The following is a 13,640-nucleotide window of genomic DNA, read 5'->3' on the forward strand; positions in this document are numbered from 1 at the left end:
AGGAAGGAAGGAAGGAAGGAAGGAATATAAATCTTTCTCTTCCTCCTCAAGGGCAGGCAGAGCGTTAAGACCTCATTTGTTCAGCACAGACATCACCGGAGTCCCATACGCACATTTCATTCAGCCTTAGTAGACTGTTTCCTATTTCATATTCTGGATAATTTAATCCACTCCAAACAAAAGCTCCTCTCCCTGCCCTAAGCACAGCAATTCCCCAACACACTCGCACACTCCAGTGGGGCACAGACCTGCAAAGAGCCATCCTGGGGGACAGATCCAGATTTTTTTACCCATAGGATCATGCTGGGGGGTCAGTCCCCTGTTAGGTCCTACAGGACATATGTGCGTGCGCACACACACACACACATAGTCCAGACTACAGAATTGCCGTCATTTTCCATTTCCTTCTGATGGACTTTTCCTTAAACAGGCACCGGCTTCATGAAGGAGCTTTTGCTGGACCAGGGGCACTGGGGATGGTGACGGTGAAGCATCACTTGCTCGCGTCCATAGACAGTCTCAGCCACCTGCCACCCCTCAGGAGGTGACACTGCTCTGGCCTCGGCGCCTGAGCCTGGCATTGCGCACGAGCTTTTCCTCCTGACGCCTCTTGCCACAACTCCTGAGCTCGCTCCGGTCCCCGCTATGGCAACCTTAGCCTGCAGTCACTCCCCGGCAAAGCCGGCAAAGCAGCCAGGATGAAGCAGGCACCCAGTGTGATGGCATCTCCCTTCTCCTGGGATACAGGCTGCTATGGTAATGAGGGCTGTAGAAATACCAGGCATCAATCAGCCATAATTCCCCGGCCAAGGAAAGCAGGGCGGCGGGTTAACGACAGCCCTCAGGGCCGGATCCTTAGCTGCACCTACGAGGAGAGCAGAGAGGGATTCCCTCTCCTCCCCGCGCGTTCCCCCGGCTCGGCAGCCCGGGGTTGCGTCTTGCCGCACCGCGGTGTTCTGCCATGGCCCATTGGAATTTATGAGCCCATTTGTCTCTTCTGCCTTCCCCCTCTTTTAGCTTCCAGGGCCCAGGAGGACAAAACCGAAAACAGAGACGGACTGAGTGACACCCATAAATACGGTCCCACTGGCACAGGGGGGTCCAAGCGCCGGGGCCGGAGTGAGTCAGCTTCCAGGTAAACAGCAATGCTTGAGCGTCTCAATTAGCAGCGACTCCTGAAGAAGGTGAAATGACTAATGACTAATCTCACCGCACTATTCCAACCAGTTTTGTTCTCATTTCGTTCGCACAAAAAGCTTCAGCTGCCTGCTCCAGCCGGGGAGGAGTGATTTTAATAAAGGCAATAGCAGTAACGCGGGTGGTTCCTGCTCATGCTGTGCTGCCCAAAGAGTTTTTATTCTGTTGGCAGCTCCGTGGGGTGACCTCAAGCACAGGGGAGGCGGGACGGGGGCGGCCGGCGCTGAGCAGGACTTTGGGGTGCAGCGAGGAAAGGGATGCAGGGCTGATCGGGGCTCAGCCCTGGCTGCAAGGATCCTTCTGCGTTGGGCTGGAGGAGGCGCGTCTGGTACGGGAACAAACCCAAGGGAAGCAAGAAGGTGAGGATAAAGCCTGGTTTGGTAGCTGGAGGTGGAAGAAGAAAAGGAGATAACTAATAGATGGAAACCCAGCCCAGAAGACACCCCAAGGCACACCCTGCAATGCAATCTCTGCATCCGTGCCGTGCCGTGCAATTGCTTTGCCTTCAAGAAAGTCTTGTGCCTGGCTAACAGTGATGGTGCCCAGGGTGCGTGCATGCCGGTGGCTGCGGCCAGCCCAGCCATGACGTGCCACCTCCTCGCAGCCCCTGTGCCAGCACCCACCCACCTTTTCCACTGCAAAAGGGAAAATTTGCTTGCAGCAAGGAGGGGAAATTCCTGCCATTGCTTCTCCCCTCCTCCCTCATCGCTCCCGTGGGGACCAGCCGGTGTTTGGGAAGTCGCCCTGGGAGGGCACCCGCTGCGGCACGGTTTCACGTCAGCTTTGGCTGGTGGTGGGGAAAGCCAAACCCCAGCGTGGGTGTGAGTTTGGACCTTACATACAGAGTGGGTTACATTCGCAGCGAGGCTGTTCGCAGCATCCCACGCAGCTTTTCCTTGTATAGCCCGTTCCATATTTATCCCACGGGCTCCTCCCCCCACACCAAACCCCATCTCGATTTAGGCAACGCAGAGCAGAGGGTGAACTCCAGCCCCACCGAGCAGCTGAGCTGGAAACGTCCCTCCTGGAAATGAAACAGGAGGGAAAGTAACTGATGGCTTATTTCCCTAACAGATTGCTTTCTGCATGTAACAAGTTGCTGTCAGCACCGGGCACAAGGATGCTGCTGCCTTGATCCAAAGCATCCGCATTTGCACCCAGCCAGGCTGGAGCACAAAGAGCCATTTTTAGGCTTGGAAGCTAACAAGATTCATCAAGATTTTATAGCTTTTGCTCTGCAGTTATGAAACGGTGACCACAAGCCAAATACCTCTGTCCTTTACCTTCCTGCAACACCAATGACTTTGGTGCAATAGAGAGCAAAACTCAGCCTGCCATTTTTCACTGCAAAGACAGAATTCAGCCCGTAATGTTCTTGATAAAGCAAAGTACCAATGACACAGCTGAAAAACATCAGCGGAGCAAAGAGCAGTGAAAACTTCCCTGGGCTTCCATATGGCATCGCTCCATCTTGGACCGCGTTATTATTATATTTCATCCAGCTTTAGCTGCTTTCTGTGTTATCTGACGCGGGGAAAATGTTGATGGGGAGGACTCCGGTACAGACACTTGGCTTTTCTCTCCCGCCAGTGTGTGCCGCATTTGAATTCTCCCCAGTACTGCGACGTTTTCAAAATGTTTTGTTAAGTTAATTTGTATCCGCAGCCACTTGTGAATTTTTCAGATTATTTGATCTGTAACTGAACTAACATGAAGAGTAACTATTGTTCTGCAGGAGCAGACGATGCCAAAGCGTGTCTTACGTGTTTGACGCGTGCCCGTCTTCTAACCTCAAATGAGGTCCTCAGGCACCACCAGTGCTGCTGGAAACCAGTTGGGGGATGGCACTGGGTGCATCCCTGCACCGCTCCAGCCTGAGCTGCCACCCCACAGCCCCCAGGCACCATCACCCCCCAGAAAAACCTCACTGGAAGGCATTTGCCTCCATTGCAAATTACCCCAGATCGCAAATTGTTCCTCAAACGTCCTCCTGCAGCCCAGGGAGATTTTTCATGTGTCTCATGGACACTGTTTTTTTGGGGAGCCTCTGAACAGGGGCAGCTTTGCTCGAGTCTCGGTGGGGGGCTCCGTTTGCTTAACAAGGGAGAGCTTTTTCATTTTTCTTTATCAACCTTGGCAACCCCGTTGCATTTGGGCAGCGTGGGGGCCGAGGCTGGGGCTGGCGTGCAGCCCTGCACAGGTCGGGTTTACATGAGCTCCCCCCATCGCTGTGATTATAGAGGAATTTATTTCTCACTGCTTTTCTCTGGAAAACAACATGGTAAGGACTTGGGAGCAAGGAAAGAGCACAAAGCTGGAGCAAAACCTCCTGACGGCATCGGTGAGCTCCTATTTACCCCTTCCAGCTGCTCCATCAGCCTGGCTGTCCCAGCACTGCTGCTGTGCGGGAGCCGCGTTCTGGTGGGACGACAGCAATGGAGAACCACTCTTTAAGTTAGATCAGGAGATGAGTTTCTGCCTCAGGAAGACCCCAGGATGACTATTTTGGAGCGATTTCTCAGCCGCTGATGAGACCTTCCCCAGGAGGATATAAGGCAGGCTCTGGAAATCGGGGGGTTGCTCGCTCCCCACGGCTGACCTGCCCAAATCCTCCGGTGACCAGTAAAACCGCTGATCTGCTCTGGTTGGAAGAAAATGGAAATTAAACAGAAAATCTGATGGAATTACAGACTCGGTTATCCCCTAGCATGTCTACCCCTGCTGGCAGGTACGTACGCATTCGGTATCTGCCAGGAGCGGTAGCGGCAACTCCGGCCCTCGGCTCGGGATCGCAGCACAGGCTCCTCTCCCGACGGATGGGGTTTATGGATCGGCACCTGCCCTTTCAACCAGCGACAAGCCGGCATTGATCGCGCGCCATGCTTGTTCTTTAACTTGTTGTTTTACCAGCTTTAATTTAAGAACTGAATTCAAATGCCATCAAGGGGGAGATCAATAGCTTTTTTCACAACCCACCAGTGACCGTGTCTGGGGACGGCAGCTACAGCTGCTGGAGCAGACTCACTTTCCACCCGGCTTTTAGAGGAATTAAAACCCAGCAGAAACAAAAATAGGTTGGAAAAGAACTTGGAAGCAAAGCCGGCTCCAGCACAAACCCCAAGTGTCAAGGTCAAGCCCAAACCTTTGATTCCCTTGGGTGATGCCTTTGGATGTGGGTGTTGGGTTTACAGGATAAAGGATGCTCCCACCTTCAAAAAGTCTTGCTGCACTTCGGCGGACCCACAAAATGCATCTGCGTGGTGGGATCATATTGTCTCGGTACAACATGATGACAAGATGGCATTAAGATGTGACTATTTCACACCGCAGAAGCTTCTCCGCACCAGCCACCGCTGGGCTCGGGAGATGTCACATGCTTTAGCAGATCGATCGATAAAAAAAAAAATCAAGCAGGATTTGGGGACACATCTCCGCAGGCTCCACGTGCACCTGAAAACTCACCCATTAGTCATGAGGACACCCAGCAATTGCGCATCCTTGCAGTCATTCACGGCTTTATGGCGAGTCATGAGATATTTGGTATTTTCCTTCAAGCAAACAAAAGCAGATGATTAAGGAAGAGGCGCAGCTTGCTCGCTTTCAGGAGGAAGACAGCTTGCAAAATGCAACTCTCAGAGCTTCAATAAAACTCCAGACAGCAAGTAAACAGCCTGGCTGAGAGGAGAATGCTCCCAGTTTCCTGCATTTTAAGCCAAATTTGGGATTCTGGGGGAGAAGGATGGGGATTACCTCCTGCAAAACTGGCACCAGTGAAAATGTCATGAGAGCGTGGATACTGAAATGCAAAGACAAATGTGTGTCACAGCCCCAGCCTGACTTTTCAGGCTGTATACACACCAGAAACTTCTAAAACTTTGAGTGGAAAACCATTTCCAAATGGAAAGCCAAAAAGAAAGCAGCTGAGTTTCACCCTTCTTCTAATTTCTTTTTTTTTCAGTTATTATTTTCATTTCCAAAGCCATTTTTGCCGAAGGCAACATGTTTATACAAAATGCCTCACTCAAAAAAAAAAAAAAAAAAAAAGAACTATTTGCAGATGGAAAAATATTCTGTCAGAAATTTCCTGGCCACCTCTCCGTTTCATGCCAACGCTTCGCACACTTTGAGGGGCTATAAATGACTGTACGGCAGCAAATTTGGCCACTGAGATTTTAAACCATGGTATAGCAGCCCACTACGCACAGGATTTAAACCCCCCCCACTTATTTTACACTTTCCTTCACAACTGTCTCTCAGCTATAAAATATACATGGATGCATCGATTGCTCTAGTGATCAAATCTCTCCCTTCAAAAATACAGCCTATCCAGAAATGTAAGCATCCTAATTAAAAATATGTTGGAGAGTTGAATTGCAAATAAATCAATTCCTTTCTAAAAAAATAATAAAAAAAAAATCCAGTCAAGCAAGACCAGAATGGGATGGTTAATAATTGATATTTACATTTCTCCCATGTCTGATCAAAGGATTTGATTGCATGACAAATGAGGAAATTACTGTAAAGTATTATACATCCATTAAGAACATAGATGCGGCAGATAGGATGCCGGAGCCGTGGTGATACGGTGTTTGCCACTGGGCTCCGCAGCCGTTCGGAAAGGAGTTGGGCTGATGGTGCAAGCTGATATTTTCCGGATGTGGAAGAAAATCAGCGATCGATCTCCGTTTTATAGGAGATGCTGCGGGAAAGGATGGGAAGGGGTGTCTGGGATAGAGCCAGGGACTCTTCCAGGAGATGGGAAGGTGGGGCTGGACCCTGCAGCGACATGGAGGGCACCTTGTAGCTGGTCCTATGGGTCCCTATGGGCTCCTGCAGACTCCTATGGGTCTCTGTGGGTCCCCATGAGCTCCTATGGACCCCTATGGGTCCCTCTGGGCTGCTATAGAACCCTATAGACCTATAGAGACCCCACGGGTTGCGATGAACCTCTACAGATCTCTATTTGCTCCTATGGACCCCTATGGGCTGTTATGGACCCCAATGCATCTGTATTGGCTTCTATAGACTCCTACAGGTCTGTATGGACCCCTGTAGACCCCTACAGGTCTCTGTGGGCTCCTATAGACCACTATGGGACCCTACAGGCTCCTGTGGGATGCTATGGGTCATGCGGGTCCCCATGGGTTGCGATGGACCTCTACAGATCTCTATACACTCCTATGGACCCCTATGGGCTGTTATGGACCCCAATGCATCTGTATGGGCTCCTATGGAGTCCTACAGGTCTGTATGGACCCCTATAGACCTCTACAGGTCTCTATGGGCTCCTATAGACCACAATGGGACCCTACAGGCTCCTGTGGGATGCTATGGGTCATGCGGGTCCCCATGGGTGGGGATGGACCTCTACAGATCTCTGTGTGCTCCTATGGACCCCTACAGGTCTCGCCAGGCTCCTATAGACCTCTATGGGTCTCTATAGGCTCCTATCATTGGAAATGGCCCTTTCTTGAAGAGGAAAATTAATTTAAAAATCAACGTGAAGGTTCCTCGTGCTGCCTCACGCCCGCCGGGCTCGCACGCTGACGCCGGTGCCGGGACCTGATGGCGTTTTCCTGGGTTATCCAGGAAAACGGCGGAGGTTTAATGCCCACAATTTATTTCCGAGGCCGTAGCAATGGCAACCTCTCGGCTCAACAACAAGCGGTTCTCGTCACGCAGAAAAACGGGCGAAACCCCGTATCGACGCCCGCGCCCCGAGGCTGCGCGGCGGAGCGGCTCCTCTCGGTCCCTGGAAGAGAAATAATAACATTTTTCTGCCGGATTTCCCCAGAACGGTTAAAACTCGGCATTCGGCTGACATTTGGTCAGTATTAGGAAGCGCACGAGGGGATCAAGGAAAGTTCACGGAGCAGCAGATGGGGGAGCGGGTGTTTGCCCTCGGAGCGAGAGTGCCCGCCTGCTTCACCGGCGAGATGGATTGAAAATAATAAAAAAATGCTTCCTCTAATTCACTACTTTTTTTTTCTCCTTTTTTTTTTCCTTTTTTTTTTTTTTTTTTTGCCTGTTTGAAAGGTGCTTAGAGCATTTTCCCAGCATCACTCCTCCGGCTTCAGATGCCAAGCCCTCCCGTGATCGATGAACTGCCGGCCATCGGTCCTGCTCTCCCAAAACTCACCCCTTTTTTTCCAATTTTTTTGCAATTTTTTTGCTATTTTTTGCTTTCGCTCACCTGAGGCTGGGGGCATCGCACGGTGTCACAGGTTTAGAAATGGAAAGAGCGGCGGTGGTGGGGCCAAACAGTCCCCACATGGGTGGGAAATAGCGAAGGGGAAGTATGGAAAAGGGATTGAAGATGGGCAATATGGGGAATTTATTAAATATGGGAAATATATTGAATATGAAGATTATATTAAATATGGGAAACGTATTGAGTATGAAGACTATATTAAATATGGGGAATATATTAAATATGGGGAATATTAAATATGAGGAATATACTGAAGGTGAGAAATTTAAAATATGAGAAATATGTTGCATGTGAGTATGTATTCAGTATAGGAAATATATTGAATACAAGTAATATATGGAATATTGGCAATACATTAAATATGGCAAATATAGCAGATGGGAGAGGGAGACTGAACACTATATTCGCTATGAGGAATTTGCTGAATTCCGTGAATATCGTGGATGTGTGCAACGTGCTTTGTGGAAAACAGAGGCGACATCGATAATACCTTAAGGGAAATATGTCGAATATGCAAAATACATTGACGACGGCAAATAAACCGAATATCGCAAACGCGCCCCAAATGGGAAATATAATGAAAATGGGGAAATTGATTGAAATAGCCGCAGCGGGGGGGGGGGGGGGGAAGGGCCACCAAGGGGCCACCCCGGCCCCGCCCCTCCGCGTCCCTCGCGGCTCCGCGCCCACGTGCGCAAGGCGCGCGCGCGGGGCCTTTAAGGCGCGGCCCCGCCCCTCGCCTCCGCGGTGACGTCGCGCCGCCCCCCGCGCGCCCCCCCCCCCCCCCCCCCCAGGAATAGTGGAGGAAAAAGGAAAGGGGGGGGGGAATGGAGGAGGGGGACCCGCCCCGCGGTGACGTCAGGCGGCGGCGGCTCGGGGAATGACATCACCTGTGCGAGTGGCCGGCGGCGGGCGGGAGGGAGCTCGCGCCGCAGTGTCCCCGCGCCGCGGCCCCAGCGCAGCCGCCGGGCGGAGGCGGAGGGAGGAGGAGGAGGAGGGCGGTGAGGAGGAGGAGGAGGGCGAGGAGGAGGAGGGCGGCCGCGGCCCTTCCGCGCCCCTCCGCCGGCCAGCATGGGAGCGGGCGGCCGCGCCGTCAGGTACGGCGGGTGAGGGTGAGGGGGGGTGGGCGCGCTATAGCGGGGGCGGGGGCCGCTTTGTGGCGGGTGCGGCGAGCGCGCGCTGTAGCGGGGGGGCGCCGGTGGGTCGCGGTGGAGTGAGGGGCGCGGGGGGGGGGTTCGCTGAGGGGCCGCGTTGTAAAGGGGGGGGGGGTGTGAAGAACGCCGGTGGGAGGCGGCGTTGTAGCGGGGGGGGGGGGGAGAGGCAGGTGGGCTGCGCTGGGGAGGGGTCGCGTTGTAGCGGGGGGGGGGGTGGTCAGCGGTGTCGCGGCAATGGGTGGGAGAGGGGGGCGGGTATCTCGTGGGGGGGGCGCTTGGGAGGGGTGCGGGCAGGCTGCCTTGGGGTCTTGTTGCGGGGGGGGGGGGTGCGGCCGGCTGGCGTTGAGGGGGGTCGCGTTGTAGCGCGGGGGGGGGGTGCATAGAGGTTGCCGGTGGGTGGCACCGGAGAACCGGAGGCGTGTTATAAAGGGGGGGGGGGGGGGCTGTATTGGGAAGGAAGGGGCCGCGCTATAGCGGGGGGGTACAGGGAGGGGGCGCGCTGGACCACCGGCACTAGCAGCGGGGGGATGCGAGGGAGAGCCGGGTTGGGGGGTACCGGGGGGGTGCCGGAGCCCGGGGAGGGGGGCAGCCCGCCCTGGGGAGGGGGTCCTGGGGTGCATCCCGTCCCACGGCCCGGTGCCGGTCCCTGGGGTGAGCCCGGCTCCGTCCCACGGCCCCGGTCCCCACGCTGTGCTCCGTGCCCAGTCCCACACCCCGGTACCGGTTCACCCTCTCCGCCCCCACCGCCTTTAGGGACCCCCATCTCCCCGCCGTGCTCTCCCTACCCCGTCCCTATGTCCCCCCCCACCCCCGGGTCACCTCTCAACTGGGGGTCCACCGGGCGAGTGGGTGCTCGGTTCAGGGCGCTGACCCACGAGATGGGATTTGGGATGTTCTGGTGTCCCCCCCCGTGCTAAGGGCTGCGCTCCCATGGAGCAGCGCTGTGGGACCACCCGTGTTGGTGGGAGGTGGCCCACGTCCCCTTCGGGTGGGATGGGTGGTTTCTCCAACCTCCCGGCATTTGCGTGCGCTGGGGATGCTCCGGTGCCGAAGCCGATGTTGCTCCCGGAGCAGCATCGCCAGGATGCAGGTGTCGGAGGAGAAGACACCGGAGCGTTCCCCGCGACGCTGGCAGGGCGATGCCGCAGCCTGGGGACGTGGTTGTGTGTCCCCCCCGGGGTGCTCCCCTCGCCCCACCCCAAACACCGGTGGCCCCACGGGTGCCTTGTCCTCCCCGCCAGCTCCGGAGTCCCTTGGGAAGTGGGTTTCAACCCATTCCCCCCAGCTGTGTCGTGGTCTGGTGATGGTGACAGCAGCAAGGAAAGGACCTGGGTCACCCCAAAACTCCCCAAGACCCCGTGTCGGAGTGTGTGTGGGGGTCCCCTCCCCTGTGCTGGGGTGGCTGCACCAAATCTGCTTCTTCTGCAAGGTGCAGCTGGCTCCACGGACCAAGGGACATCCCTGGGGTTGGCAGCGAGCGGCCCTTTTCCATCCGTCCTCCGGGATTTCAGCTGAAATCCCGAGCCCTGGGGCCATCCTGCGGCAGGTGAGAGCTGTCCCCGGTGTCCCTGAGCCAAAACTTGTCACATGGAGGGCGAACCCCCCCCCCCCCCAAAAAAATAGTAATGATTAATAGAGTTTGTGTTGCAGCGGGAGGATCCCGTTCCAGTCCCTCCTGGGGAAGCAAATGGTGCAAATGTGGGATAAGGGGGGGGGGAATGCTGGTGAAGAGGTGACACCCGTGAAAGGGTGTTTGGGCTCTGCGGGGATGCGTGGTCCCTCCCGGTGGGTGCTGCACCCTCCCCGGGCTGGGGACGGCTCTGCTCTTTGGGCATTTGCTCTCTCCAAGTCCCCGGGAGGTTTTGCTTTTGTGAAAGCGCTCCTTACAATTGGGAGGAAAAAGCGGTTTTGGTTGGTTGGGGGGGGTTCCTAGCCCTTCCTCCGAGCTGGGAGACCCCGCGGGGGCGAGGGGCTCTGCGCCTGGAGTGTTCTGCTGTCCCCTCCCCGGACAAAACCCCCGCTAAATTTGGAGGGGACGTTCCCCATAGGCACTCGCACTTCTGCTCCTGCCTGCAGCTCCCAGGCTGTCAGCACTGCCTCGCAGCGCTGCTCAGGCAGGGACCTGTGTCCTGAGCAGTAAAATATTATGGATTTATATATTTTATTTCCTCCCCCTCCCCCCCCAGCACGTTTTGGGGGTTGCGTACCTGCGCCAGGCTGGGGGAGCTGGTGGCATGACCTGATGGGGGTCCCGCTGTGGGGGGATGAGGCTGCTCATCCCTTCTGGCTGGGGGAGCCCCTGATGGGGGGGGGGGGGGGGGAGAGTCACATTTGGGTCCTGAGCGTGAAGCTGATTGGGTTTGGCAGGGCAGAGTGTGTGCCGATGCGGGGACCCTCCTGCCCTCCCTGGGGGGAAGGTACCCCTCCTCCTGCCAACCTGATGGTGGGAAAGCTGTTAATTGTTCCCTGCCAGATTGACTTATAAATTAACGAGTTTGCTGGCACTCTCCTCCTCCTTCCTGTGCGTGGTAAGGGCCCATATTTCAAATGGGAAAAAGTCATAAATACTTTGAGTAATGCGAGAGGAGCTTCCAGCTGAAGCCGTGCCACCGAGTAATGCGGGGGGCTGCCCGCAGGGGGAGAGGGGTCCCCCACGGCAGAGCCGTTTGTACGCTTGGGCGTGGGGCGATGGAGGTGATGGGGGGGCAGGGGGTCCTTGAGTCCTCGTGTAGTTGTCTTCTGGTATCAGCCTTGCTGGCAGGACGGGATCAGGTCCTTTGTGCCACCCTGGGTCTCTGTCCCCCTGGTCCCTGGGGCTCACTGGGTTTTATCAATGTGAATTTGGTAGATGCAGCGTCTTCCTGGGGTGTCTCCTCCGTCTCGCCCCGAGGGGAGCGGGTTTGCTCTGCCTTTTGTCTGGATGCTAAAGAATAACCGGTGTGACACATTGCCTTTGCTCTTTCTCCAGGAGGGTGGGTTCTTGTTATACCCTTAATTCTGCTGCTGCTTTGAGGGGAGAGGTGGGAATGAGGGGGAAGAGACACCCGAGGTCCAGCCAGGTGGGATGTCCGAGGAGATGATGTGGCCACACACTGGGGAAACTGAGGCTGGAGGGGTGGTGGTGGTCGTGGTTCTTCATAGCATAGGAACAGCTCCTGCCTGCCACGCTTGCCCAAAGGGCTTGGGCCGTATTTAGGGACCTCAAAGCCGGCTTTGAGGTGGGAGATTGTCCCACCCGATGCTGCTTTGAGGTCTCAAAACACAGCACAGCGGCAGATTGGCTGGGCTGGCAGTGGGTCGGGATGGATGCCCTCTGTGGTGCCCGGCGTGGCTGTGCCCTCCGTGGTTCAATAGGCTCGAACCCGGCGTGGCGCGGGGTGAAGTTCCCATCCAGCTGCTCGCCTTGTTGCAGAATAACTCGAGGTAGTTAGTGCATGTTGAACTGTTTATCCACTTTTCCACGTGGCGTATGAGGTTGCGTGGGTGGCGAGTCGCCGTGATGGATGCGACGTGTTGCCTGTGGCCTGCCACCGCGTATGGATTTTATTTGAACCCACTCTGTTCCCAACTAAAACAGTTTTTCTTTTGCATTGCAGAGATAACAAAATTGCGAGTATAGGATACCGAGATAAAGTGAAGCCAGATCTAACCCGAGTCAGTGTGGGCAGTGCGAGCGTATGGTAAGGAGAGAGGTTATTCAGTTGCATTGAAAAGGTGCTGCTGAGTAGTTTAATCCACAGTTGCTGAACTTTGAGCTTTAAATTCTTCCTATATGAATTGATAAGAACATGCATATTATTCATAACTCTCTCCTCAAAGAAGGAAAATCTGCAAATGACTTCAGTTAAATATCATTGCTTCAACAGCGTGAAAAAAGTGCCTAACTTTCTACTTCAAATAATCCTTTCCCTTGGCCCAGCTCCCTCCATCCATGAAGCTCTTTGCTTCCTGCCGCTAGTGCAGAGGTCGGTGGGAGCGGGGTCGGGAGTCCTGGGCTTTGCTCCAAGCTGGTGACTCTGGGCAGGATCCACAGAACTTTTTTATTTTATTTTATTCTATTTTTTTTATTTGCAAACTGAAGAAAATAGCCAGGCTGGGCAGGCTGTGAAGCTTCTGGCTATAACAGTATTATTTTTTTTTTTTTAAATTGCTGTCCATTTTAAACTTGTGAGCCCTGAAGTAGTAAAGCTCAGGCCAGCTTCCTTTCTGCAAAGTTTATTGCACAATAAGCTGGAACAATCTAAGGGCTCTGTTTGTTATGCTTTTTTTTTTTCCCTCCCCTCTTGTCCTCTCTTTCTGATTGTTTGCTTTATAACTTGCCTGATTTTTTTTGTTTTCTTTGACATCAGCCTAGCAAACTGGAAATTGTCTTTTTTTATCTTTTTTTTTTTTTTCCCCCTGCCATCCTTCAACTTGTAAACCCTCCAGACTTCTAACATAATTCTCTTGGACTTTTTTTTTCTAGCTTGGGTATCATTGTCTTAGCTTAGTAATTTATCGAGCTTGGCGTTCCCATTGCAATAGCTGCCTGGGCTGTCGGATTATTTGCTGTTTGGCCGAATAAGCCCTTGCAGAGTTGCGTGTCCTGCGCGCAGAACCCTTCGCAGATGGCTATGTCCCAGCGTGGCCCGAGCATCATTGAAAACAATAGTTTTCAGCCTGTGTTGCCCTCTTGACATCACTTGATAAGGAGCTGGTTGGGAGGCATGAGTTTCTTCAAACTTTAATTTTTTTTTTTTTAATCCATGAAGCCTTTTGGCTCCTGTCCTCCCACCAGCTCCCAAGGGCCAGCACGTGGCTCCCACGCACACGTGGCAAGCAGCACACTCTGGGTGCAGCTGCCGAAGGAGGAGGCGGAGGTGCTGCCGCGGCAGAGGAAGGGGACGGGTACGTGTGTGTCCCCCCGGGATGTCCCGGTGTGAGGAGGGAGCATGTGCGGATGCGAGGAGAGCGGCATGGGCTGTACGCACACACCTGAGCGAAAGAGTTGCAGATCTTCAGAGGCACTTAGGGATGCTCTGCTCTGGAGACAAAGGGATGATGGTGAGGGTGATGACAGCCCAGCTCATGGGGATGGG

The 13,640-nt window shown here is 54.4% G+C and overlaps 1 long non-coding RNA gene across 1 annotated transcript; it reads right to left on the minus strand.

Moving 5' to 3' along the window:
* Positions 1-3,426: 3,426 nt before the first annotated feature.
* On the minus strand, positions 3,427-5,158 carry LOC128148433 (uncharacterized). The gene is made up of 2 exons (XR_008237282.1): positions 4,660-5,158; positions 3,427-3,838 (listed from the first exon to the last, which is right to left on the minus strand). It is a non-coding gene; the product is annotated as an uncharacterized LOC128148433 (long non-coding RNA).
* Between the last annotated feature and the right edge of the window lie 8,482 nt (positions 5,159-13,640).

The sequence above is a fragment of the Harpia harpyja genome, chromosome 11 (genome assembly GCF_026419915.1).
Source record: "Harpia harpyja isolate bHarHar1 chromosome 11, bHarHar1 primary haplotype, whole genome shotgun sequence".
Taxonomy (NCBI): domain Eukaryota; kingdom Metazoa; phylum Chordata; class Aves; order Accipitriformes; family Accipitridae; genus Harpia; species Harpia harpyja.